The following is a 12,573-nucleotide window of genomic DNA, read 5'->3' on the forward strand; positions in this document are numbered from 1 at the left end:
TCAACACTCAGATTGCAATTTAACATACTTCTCCATAAAGTAGGATGTGGAATGGCTATTCATGGCACTTTGACATTGGTCTTTTGTGCATTGAGTGTAGCATCCGTCATAGAACATAGAACAATACAGCACAGAACAGGCCCTTCGGCCCACAATGTTGTGCCGAACTTCTAACCTAGATTAAGTACCCATCCATGTACCTATCCAAATGCCGCTTAAAGGTCGCCAATGATTCCGACTCTACCACTCCCACGGGCAGCGCATTCCATGCCCCCACCACTCTCTGGGTAAACAACCCACCCCTGACATCTCCCCTATAGCTTCCACCCTTCACCTTAAATTTATGTCCCCTTGTAACACTCTGTTGTACCCAGGGAAAAAGTTTCTGACTGTCTACTCTATCTATTCCTCTGATCATCTTATAAACCTCTATCAAGTCACCCCTCATCCTTCGCCGTTCCAACGAGAAAAGGCCGAGAACTCTCAACCTATCCTCGTATGACTTCCTCTCCATTCCAGGCAACATCCTGGTAAATCTTCTCTGCACCCTCTCCAAAGCTTCCACATCTTTCCTAAAGTGAGGCGACCAGAACTGCACACAGTACTCCAACTGTGGCCTAACCAAAGTCCTGTACAGCTGCAACATCACTTCACGACTCTTGAATTCAATCCCTCTGCTAATGAACGATAATACTCCACAGGCCTTCTTACAAACTCTATCCACCTGAGTGGCAACTTTCAAAGACCTATGAACATAGACCCCAAGATCCCTCTGTTCCTCCACCTGACTAAGAACCCTACCATTAACCCTGTATTCCGCATTCTTATTTGTTCTTCCAAAATGGACAACCTCACACTTGGCAGGGTTGAACTCCATCTGCCACTCCTCAGCCCAGCTCTGCATCATATCTAAGTCCCTCTGCAGCCGACAACAGCCCTCCTCACTGTCCACAACTCCACCTATCTTCGTATCATCTGCAAATTTACTGACCCACCCTTCGACTCTCTCATCTAAGTCATTAATAAAAATTACAAACAGCAGAGGACCCAGAACTGATCCCTGAGGAACTCCACTTGTAACTGGGCTCCAGGCTGAATATTTACCATCTACCACCACTCTCTGCCTTCGACCGGTTAGCCAGTTTTCTATCCAATTGGCCAAATTTCCCTCTATCCCATGCCTCCTGACTTTCCGCATAAGCCTACCATGGGGAACCTTATCAAATGCCTTACTAAAATCCATGTACACTACATCCACTGCTCTACCCTCATCCACATGCTTGGTCACCTCCTCGAAGAATTCAATAAGACTTGTAAGGCAAGACCTACCCTTCACAAATCCGTGCTGGCTGTCCCTAATCAAGCAGTGTCTTTCCAGATACTCATAAATCCTATCCCTCAGTACCCTTTCCATTACTTTGCCTACCACAGAAGTAAGACTAACAGGCCTGTAATTCCCGGGGTTATCCCTATTCCCTTTTTTGAACAGGGGCACAACATTCGCTACTCTCCAGTCCCCTGGTACCACCCCCGTTGCCAGTGAAGACGAGAAGATCATTGCCAACGGTACTGCAATTTCCTCTCTTGCTTCCCACATAATCCTAGGATATATCCCGTCAGGCCCGGGGGACTTGTCTATCCTCAAGTTGTTCAAAATGTCCAACACATCTTCCTTCCTAACAGGTATCTCTTCTAGCTTACCAGTCCATTTCACACTCTCCTCTTCTACAATACGGTCCCTCTCGTTCGTAAATACTGAAGAGAAGTACTTGTTCAAGACCTCTCCTATCTCTTCCGACTCAATACACAGTCTCCCACTACTGTCCTTGATCGGACCTACCCTCGTTCTCGTCATTCTCAGGTTTCTCACATACGCATAAAATGCCTTGGGGTTATCCTTGATCCTATCCGCCAACGATTTTTCATGCCCTCTCTTAGCTCTCCTAATCCCTTTCTTCAGGTCCCTTCTGGCTATCCTGTATCCCTCCACTGCTCTGTCTGAATCCTGTTTCCTCAACCTTATGTAAGCCTCCTTCTTCCTCTTTACCAGACATTCAACCTCTCTCGTCAACCAAGGCTCCCTCACACGACCATTTCTTTCCTGCCTGATAGGTACATACATATCATGGACACGTCGTATCTGCTCTTTGAAAAAGTTCCACATTTCCACCACATCCTTCCCTGACAGCCTATGCTCCCAACGTATGCTCCTCAAATCCTGCCTTACAGCATCGTAATTTCCCTTCCCTCAATTATAAAATCTACCTTGTTGTGCGCACCTATCTCTCTCCATAACCAAGGTGAAAGTCACAGAATTGTGGTCACCATCACCAAAATGTTCACCCACTAACAAGCCCACCACTTGTCCCGGTTCATTACCGAGTACCAAATCCAATATGGCCTCCCCTCTGGTTGGACAATCTACATACTGCGTTAGAAAAGCTTCCTGGACACACTGCACAAACACCGCCCCATCCAATCTACTTGATCTAAAGAGCTTCCAATCAATATTTGGGAAGTTGAAGTCGCCCATGACTACGACCCTGTGGCTTCTGCACCTTTCCAAAATCTGTTTCCCAATCTGTTTCTCCACATCTCTGCTGCTATTGGGGGGCCTATAGTAAACACCCAACAAGGTGACTGCACCTTTCCTATTTCTGACTTCAGCCCATACTACCTCCAGAGGCAGATCCCCCTCAAACTTCCTTCCTGCAGCCGTTATACCATTTCTAATTAGCAATGCCACCCCCCCCCCTCCTTTTTTCCCACCCTCCCTAATCTTACTGAAACACCTGTAACCAGGAACCTCCCAACAGCCATTCCTGTCCCTCATCTATCCACGTTTCCGTGATGGCCACAACATCGTAGTCCCAGGTACCGATCCACGCCTTAAGTTCACCCACCTTATTTCTGATACTCCTTGCGTTGAAGTATACGCACTTGAGCCCATCTCTGTGTCCGCAAGTAGTCCCTGTCAGTGCTACCTTCTCCACAGCCTCCCTACAGTCTTGGGCATCCTGACACACAGCTAGCTTACTTGCTGGACTACAAGTCCGGATCCCATCCCCCTGCCAAATTAGTTTAAACCCCCCCGAAGAGTGCTAGCAAACCTACCCCCCAGGATATTGGTGCCCTTCTGGTTCAGGTGCAACCCGTCCTGTTTGTACAGGTCCCACCTTCCCCAGAATGCAGTCCAATTGTCCAAATATCTGAAGCCCTCCCTCCTACACCAGCCTTGCAGCCACATGTTCAACTGCACTCTCTCCCTATTCTTTGCCTCACTGTCACGTGGCACCGGCAACAACCCAGAGATGCCGACTCTGTCTGTCCTAGCTTTTAGCTTCCAGCCTAACTCCTTGAGCTCTTGAATGACCTCCCCACCCCTCTTCCTACCTATGTCGTTGGTGCCAATGTGTACCACGACTTCTGGCTGCACACCCTCCCCCTTAAGGATTCTGAAGACACGGTCTGAGACGTCTCGGACTCTAGCACCCGGGAGGCAACAAACCATCCGTGAGTCTCGCCCATGTCCACAGAACCGCCTGTCCGTCCCTCTAACTAGAGAGTCCCCTATAACTAGCGCTCTCCTCCTCTCCCCCTTTCCCTTCTGAGTCTCAGAGCCACAGACCCCTTCCATGCAGCTTACACCTGCAACGCTGTCCCCCCCAACAGTTTCCAAAGCTGTATACTTATTTTTTAGGGGAACGACCACAGGGGAACCCTGCACTGCCTGCTTCTTCCCCTTCCCACCTCTAACTGTTACCCAGCTACCTCTGTTCTCCGGCGTAACCATGTCCCTGTAGCTTCTATCAATCACCCTCTCAGCCTCTCGAATAATCCTCAGTTCATCCAACTCCAGTTCCAGTTCCCTAACTCGTTCGGTGAGGATCAGGATCTGACTGCATTTCCTGCAGACGAAGTCGGCAGGAGTATCGGTGGTCACCCCTACCTCAAACATCCTGCAGGAGGAACATTCCACCGCCTGCGCTGCCATGACTGTACACTTTCTCCAAAAACAAGAACACTGAGTCAATAACACTGAGTCACTAACCTGGGGTCTAGAACACACCCACTCAAATACTAATCACTTACCTTCCCGCCCAGCTATGCGCTCCAACCTCACTTCCGCTGCTCCCACTCAAATGACCGTTGGTGATTAAAGGGTGAGTATTTATACTCACAGTTCTCCTTCCCGGCTGCCCCTCTGTTTGCCGTCACTTCCTCTGCTGCTCCCGCTTTTTTTGTGAAGAGAGAAAAAAAACACCGCTGCCCGCTACAGGTAAGTAATTTTGAAACAAACTGTCTTACCTTAGCTGTAGTCTCCCGGGTTCGCCTTTACTCGGCCGCTGCTCCCACTCAAAAAAAAAAATTGCAATGCGATAGTAGGAGATTGTATGTGCTGTATAGGTACTGAGACCTTGTATTCCCAACAGCTCCCACCACCTCCAGTCACTCAAGAAAGGGTCACCTAATGTCTCTCAGGAAGTTTGCAATCCTTACCTGATCTGGCATACATGCGATTCCAAACCCACGGTAATGTGGTTGATTCTCGCCTGCTTTCTAGGCAGTTAGGGATGAACAATAAATCCTGGCTCGGCCTGTGAATGAATGAAAAAAAGGAACCTGTACTATGCAGTGCATAATTATTGTAATTGTCCTTGAAGGATGTCACATCACAGATAAATAGAGCTCTCATGTGGAAATGAGTAAAAAAAAATAACTCAGTCCACCTACTCCAGGTGTGGTTGCAGCCATTTTCATTCATAATCCGTATTTAGGAATCAAGTGAAAATGGCAGGAAATGTAGAATGAACTTAGCAGACTCAGCCTAGTAAAAGATTTGAACCTCTCCTCCACGCCCCCCCCCCCCCCCACCATTCCCCATGAAAAACACTTTCTTTTCTTGGCACTCCCAGGGTGACCTTCATTACTGATCCCTCACACGCTTCCATACACTACTTGGAAATATCACTGCATAACTCATCTTTACTTGTGAACCTTCCAGTCCCTACAGTTTAGTCCTACTCACTGGGGAGCAAATATCCTACGTCTTGCTATCATCTCACCCCTTTTATATGCTGAATTTCCTGCCTTTTGCAGTCAATCCTGCCTCAAATCTCGAGCATTGGATCTCCCACTTCCATTTCACAGCTGTATCTGCTGATAACCCCTTTGACTTTCATTCTTCTCACCCCCCAGGACTGAATGTGGCCATTCTCCTTAGCAACTTGGGTAGGTAGCCCTGACTGATGATTACCAGACACGACTTAATCCATGCAGCCTCCCAACTGGTGTTCTGCAAATCCCTTCACTACACTGAATCTGCCGTACCGACTGCAGTCTAGTTCCCAGACAATACAGAACCCTGCCCCCCACTACCTTTGTTCAAGTCCCTGGACTATGACTAATCATACTGCAACCCTTGGCTTGACTGAGGACTGCTCCTCTTCAATTTTGTGACATGGCTGTTTGGTTGCAATGCATGCAGTGTGTTTGCTGTTTTGGTTGCTGGTGCACATTGCACATGTATGATTGGACATAGTGTGGTCCCATACAGCAACATGGCCTCTCCCTTGACTGCTGACAACTATCTTGGCTTTGTGTTTGCGCTAAGCACCAAGACAAGACAAAAGTATTGTGTGCCTTCAAGGTTCATCTCGAAGGGGAGGGATTTCAAAATGCCAAAAGGTCAGGCAGGGATTCTGTAAGCATCAAAGCAGGTGGAAAGTAAATGTGCACTAAGACAGCAAGCCAGCAACTTCTGAAATGCAGACTCATCTAATCCATGAGATGGGTTTTCTTTGTTGTTTACAAATTGTCCCTGCAACAGCATTCCAAGAAAGGTGCCAATGTGCTCCAAAGTGCAGCATTGAAGGTAGAAGTAGAACTAGAGGTAATGTGCCATGAAGAGCTGATGAGGCTAGTATGTGTCAGATGCCAAGGTCAGTGATTCTGTGGTGTGTGTCAGTGGCCAATGCCCATGGAGTGGCCCGTGAGATGTTGGCGCTGGCCTTTCATGACAGAGGCTCTCAGGAGCAAGAAGCAATTAGAGTCACCAGGCAACTGCACTGACTTCCATTGTTGCCATCTAGTTTCGATCTGACAAGTGAGAGGTTGGGGGAACTATGTATGAATGTGACAAGATTAAGTAATAATGAAATGCTAATGTATCCAAACAGGCCTCTTAACAGTGAGAATCTCATCTTGCCATTCAACACCTATTTGGAAAAATGGAACTTCTTGCCCTCCACATTTTAAAGTTCATATGATGTGATTTTCCTAATTTCCTCGCCATGGTCTTCATCGTTCAGATGCTGGGAATATTTTGCACAGCGCCTCCACAAATGCTGCCTGACCCATTGAATATTTATGGTATTTTCTGCTTTGCTTGCTTACAAAATTTTGGTTAGGCCACACTTAGAGTATTGCATTCAATTCTGGTTGCTTCATTACATGAAGGCTTAGAAGCTTTAAAGGGGGTGCAGGAGACTTTGCCAGGATGCTGCCTGGATTAGAGTGTATGAACTATAAGGAGAGGCTAGAAAAACTCGGGTTGTTTTCTCCAGACTGGCAGAGGCTGACGGGACACTTGATAGAAGTTTTTAAAATTATTAGATGCATAGATAGGGTTGATGATCAGAATCTTTCTTCCAGACTTAAAATGTCTAAAACCAGGGGGCATGCATTTAAGGTGAGAGGGGTAAAGTTCAAAAGAGATATAATGGGCAAGTTTTTTTACATAAAGTGATAGGAGTCAGGAAGGTGCTGCCAGGAGTAATGGTGGAGCCAGAGACAATAGGGGGGTTTAAGAGACTTTTAGATAAGCACATGGATATGCAAGGAACGGAGGGATATGGACGAATGGCAGGCAGAAAATTTTAGTTTAATTTGATGTCATGTTCATCACAACATGGTGGGCCAAAGGGCCCGTTCCTGTGCTGTACAGTTCTATGTTCTTTCTTCTGTGTAAAATTGCTTCTTTCTGCCTAACAGCTCAGCCATTGAAACAATCATCTGTGCTTTTCTCTTCCACTCTCCAAGTTGACCTAACTTCTTCCACAGCATACAAAGAATGAGTCCTGAAGGATTAGGGAATCGCTCATGTCAAAATATTAAAACATTCATGTAAATCAATTGGTTATTGATTACCCAATGCAGTCTTTGCCCTGTCTTTGGAAATCTATGGAACAGTACTAACTAATTTGTTTCAGAAAAATGTCTGCTTAACAATATACCACAGTCAATGTCTGAAGAAAAATAACAAAGGATGTGCAAAATTAATAAATCGTATTTTGGTATTATTTTAAAATTGCCTTCACCAGACAATGGTTTTGTCCACTATCAGATGAAACACTCTGTGCTGTCATAAGCTAGTGTCCTTTAATATTGTTACCATCCCAGCATTCAGTGCTGAACTTACATTTTATCATTTCACAACCTTTCCTCACACTGCTGGAACTGACCAGGACGAGCACCAATGGCAAAGGGCGAAGGCTCTCAAATGCCACTCATTAGTACTCATCACCTTTCTGCCTGATTAAATGCCTTCTGCCACAAACATTTCATGAAGAGGGCATGAAATTCTGCCCTACATTTGTAACTCATGATGATTCATGATGATGACAATGAGGATGGACAATAAACGTTGCCTTGCAGCTCCCAAAAATGAATTACCAAGTGGACGTTATGGAATACATGTGTAATTCAAGGGCAACATTCAAATTAAAATGTATTTATTTATAACCAGTCAAAGTATTGAGATCAGAATTTTGTGGGATCTCTGTACCCAGGTCTGAAAGTGAGAAGATTGTCCTTGCAGCCACACTCCCACCTCTCCCCAGAGTGTCTACAATTTCAGAGGGTGTGAGTGAAGCTTAGGGTACGCTGCTCGCCTTTAATAATTGAGGCCCTTAAGGGTCCAGGTTGGTGACCCTATTTGATCCTGAAGTGGGAAGAGACATCTGCAAATGGGTCGCTTTACAAATGGGTCAAAACCAACTTCCAAGGTGACAAGCTCCCTTTGCTGGTGCTCCCTCCCTATCTGGGTCTCCACCACAACCCCCATACCCGCCTCGTTATACCCATGAGCCTCACCTCCCTGGGTAGCCATGAGACCATTCCCCCCAACATGCACGTACTAGATCCTGGAGTCTGGAACTTAGAAACTGGATGTAGGAGTAGGAGGAGGCAGTCATCAATCTGAGTGAAACCCTTCACTCCAGCCAATTAACATTAAGTTATTCAGTTACATTAATGTTAAAGATTTGCAGCAAACCCAATTCTTCAAACATGCTTCACTATAGATTTGGGACTTTTTAAAAAAAATGCTGGACCTGCATTTATTTTCAATTAATAATTGCCCTTGAGGAGCTGGTGGTGAGCTGCCACCTTTTTGTGAAATTCTGCAACCTTTGGGATGTTGCTATAGGGATAATGCTATAAGGAAGGGCATTCCAGTATTTTGATCCAGAGTTATTGAAGGAATGGCAATATTGTTCCAAGTTAGAATGATGCATGGTTTGGAAGGACGCTTACACATGGTGGCATTCTCATGTATTTGCTGCTTATGTGTTTCTAAGTGGGAGGGGTCTCTGTCAGGACTGCTCCACAACCATCCTGCCCAGAACATGCAAACCAATGGTCTTTTTCCCAATCAGCAGGAGAACTCATGCCTTCCATTTTGAATCTCACACATTACGCAACACAGTAGGACACAAATAAAGGACTTAATAATTTTTGAGAAAACACTGTATCTCTGCACTGTGGTGCTACAGATTTTAAACCATGCATTATTGTTTTGTGGAAGTGGTGAACTTATTTTTTATTACTGTTGTTAACCGAATCATTACTTTTACTTCTTTCATGCAATTCTTATCCCCAATATTTCCATGGATAACTTGCCACCTGGGTGCATAGCAAAAGAAAACATCAATATGACAGGGGAATGATTGTGTATATGTGATTTCTAAGTTCATTTATGGTTTATGAATAATTGTGGTTCATGAATTGAAGAAATCAATCCTTGTCAGGTAAGTCTCTCATCATACACTTTTAAAAAAATTATTTTGATTCATTCATAAAATTCAATCATTGGATAACAAGGCCAGAAATTATTGCTCATTCCTTCACTTCCCTTCAGAAGGTGATGGTGAACCATCGTCTTGAATCATTGAAATCCATGTGAAGTCGGGACACCCGCAGAGCTGCTGGTGTGGAGCTCCGGGATATTGCCTCAGGGAAGTTGAAAGATTGGTGGCTTGGTTCCAACTCTGGAGACTGTGTTTGAAGAGGAACTTCCAGGTATTATCATACAATATAATAAAATACAGCACAGGAACTGGTTCTCTGGCCCACCAAATCTGCACCAATTCCTAGTCCTTACTTAGACCCCCTACTTACTAGCCATGATTATTTCATTCCTTCTGTGCACCTCCTATTCATACATCTCTCAAGATATGCCTTAAATGTTGCTAATATGCCTGCTCCACCACCTCCACTGGCAGAGCGTTCCAGGCACCCACCACCCTCTGTGTGAAAAAGCTCCCCTGCACTTCTCCCCTAAACTTTCCCCCTCTCTACTTGAACCTGTGCTCACTTGTATTTGACCTTTTCACCCTGGGAAAAAAACCTTTGACTGTCCACCCTAACTCTGCCTCTCATAATTTTCTAGACCTCTATCAGGTTGGTCCTCAGCTTCCATCTCTCCAGTGAAAACAATTGGAGTTTATCCAAGCTCTCCTCATACCTAAAACCGTTCAGCCCATGCAACATCCTGGTAAACCTTCCCTGTACCCTCTCTGAAGCATCCAAGTCCAGTAGTGTGGTGACCAGTACTGCAGGCAATATTCCAAAAGTGGCCTAACTGCAATTTTATGCAGCTGAAACATGCCAATTTTCATATTCAATGCCCCATGGATGAAGGCATGTGTGCTGTATGTCATCTGGATCACCTTATCCATCTGGGGCTGGTGGCAGCAGCAGCAAAGTGATTCTCCAGCCATTCAGGGCCATTGACAGCGAGGCCTTCTACTGGAGTCCAGGGCTGGACGCAGCAGTGGCAAAGCTCCTTCAACGATTGAGATGAAAGTGCTCATGGAAGCAGATTCTTCAAGATGACAGCGCCAGCAAGGCGATATCTGCAGGTGAAGCGGGAAGATCTCCCTTGGGGCTGGGTGTCAGCATGGACTGGATCAGAAATACTGATGTTTCGAACGTCATACTACTTTATTTTTCCAATTTATTCAATGACCTATAATACTGGATTTTTTTTAACTTTTCTAATTTCTTTTTTATTTCCAAAACATTTGATTTTCAGAATATGTCCCTAGGTTCCTTTGTACCTGAGATGGTGCTGTAATGCGGTGACTAAATTTTTCTCTGTACTTAATTCTAATTCTAATGCATCTGTGTCACCACTTTCAGAGATCTTTGGATTTGTATGCCCAGATTTCTCTGTATGTCAATGCTCCTAAGGGTTCTGCCATTTATGGAGGAACCTCGATTATCCAAAGGGCACAGGCGGGAGTATTTCGTTAGGTTAATCGAATGTCGGATAACATAGTATACTGTATAATTCGTACCTGAATTTGATCTTCCAAAATGCATCACCTCGCATTTGTCTAGATTAAAGACCATCTGCCAATTCTCTGCCCAAATCTGCAATCTACCTATATTGTGCTGTATACTTTTACAATCCTCCTCACTATCTGCAACTCCGAAAATGTTGGTGTCATTCACAAACTTACTAATCAGACCATCTACATTTCCCTCTAGATCATTCATATACATTACATACAACAAAGGTCCCAGAACAGATCCTCGCAGAACACCACTAGTTACTGACATCCATTTCAAAAAGTTAGTCTCTGTCTTCTACGACCAAGCCAGTTTTGCATCAATCTAGCCAGCTCATCCCATGAGATTCTATCTTCTGTATCAAATGCCTTACTAAAGTCCATGTAGACAACGCCCACTGCCCTTCCTTCAACAATCATTCTTGTCATTTCCTCAAAAAACTCAATCAAGTTGGTGAGGTATGACCTTCCCTGTACAAATCCATGCTGCCTATCACTGACAAGTCCATTTGCTTCCAGATGTGAATAATTCCTGTCTCTTAGTATCTTCTCCAACACTTCCCTTCCATTGATGTCAGGCTCACTGGGCTATAATTCCCTAGACTATCTGTAATCTTCCTACACAAAGGAACAACATTGGCCATTCTCCAGTTCTCTGGAACCTCATCTGAGGCTAAAGATATCTGTTAGCCCCAGCTATTTTCTCCCTTGCCTCCAACAGTATCCTGGGATAGATCACGTCTGACCCTAGGGACTTGTCTATCTTAATATATTTCAATACATCCAATACTTCCTCTTTAATTATGTTGACATGCGCAAGACTATTCACACACCTTACTCTAACCTCAACATCTCTCATGTCCCTCTCTTTGGTGAATACCAATGTAAAGTACTCATTGGTATCTCACCCATTTACTCTGGCTCCACAGATAATTACCCTTATTTATCCTACAGCAGTTGAAGTTAACATGTGCTTGCCTGTCCTTCTTGTAGATAGCACAAGCCAGCAGTTTGGAAAGAAATAAGCATATGGTTAAGACTTATATAAATCTGGACATAAATAAAATAGACAACTCATTGCTTTCTATATTCAATTAAAGACTGCATGTCTCTAAAACTACCACCCATCGGAAGAGCAAATAGAGGAAAAATATATGCAAGCACATTTTTAACATGCAAACTTGCATTTACAAATAAAAATGAACTACAAGTAAAGATGTAAACAAGTTTCATTTTTGATGTGTCCATTAATAAGTGCAACAGTTTCACAGAATTACCCTAAACAAAGGAAGTACCAACATTTTATGACATTTTTAATACTTATTATCTTTTAAATCATATCACTCTTCTTTACTAATGATGTTATCATAAAATCACAGAAATATAGAATGGTTACAGAACAGAAAGCGGGATTTGACCACTTATATCATTATTGGTCAGCCCAAGGAACAACTGATCTAAGGCTCCCCCTTCCTTTTGTCCATAGCCCTAAAATACTTCTTTTTCAGATAATGACTCAATTCATTTCAGAAAGCCTCAATTGAACCGGCCTCGACCACCACCCTCTCAGACAATACATTGTACATCCTGAACACTCGTGTTAAAATGATTTTATAATTATGGGATGTGGGTGACTGGACCAGCATTTATTGCCTGTCCTTAGTTGCCCTTGAGCAGGTAGTGGTGAGCTGCCTTCTTGGACTGTTGCATTCCGGTCGGTAGACGAGTAATGACCTTAGGGAGGGAATTCCAGAATTTTGAGCCTGCAACACTGAAAGCAAGGGAATGTATTTCAAAGCCAGGATGGTTAGTGGTTTAGAGGGGAACTTGTAAGTGGTGGCGGTCTCATGTATCTACTGCCTTGTCCTTCTCGATGGTAGTGGTCATGGATTTGGAACATGCTATCTAAGGATCTTTGGTGAATTTCTGCAGTGTACCTTGTAGATCTACCTGCTGCTGCTAACCGTCAGTGGTGGAGGGAGCGGATGCTTGTGGATGG

This window comes from Chiloscyllium plagiosum, unplaced genomic scaffold, assembly GCF_037043375.1.
Source record: "Chiloscyllium plagiosum isolate Xiang-an unplaced genomic scaffold, Cpla_swu_hap1 HiC_scaffold_3, whole genome shotgun sequence".
Taxonomy (NCBI): domain Eukaryota; kingdom Metazoa; phylum Chordata; class Chondrichthyes; order Orectolobiformes; family Hemiscylliidae; genus Chiloscyllium; species Chiloscyllium plagiosum.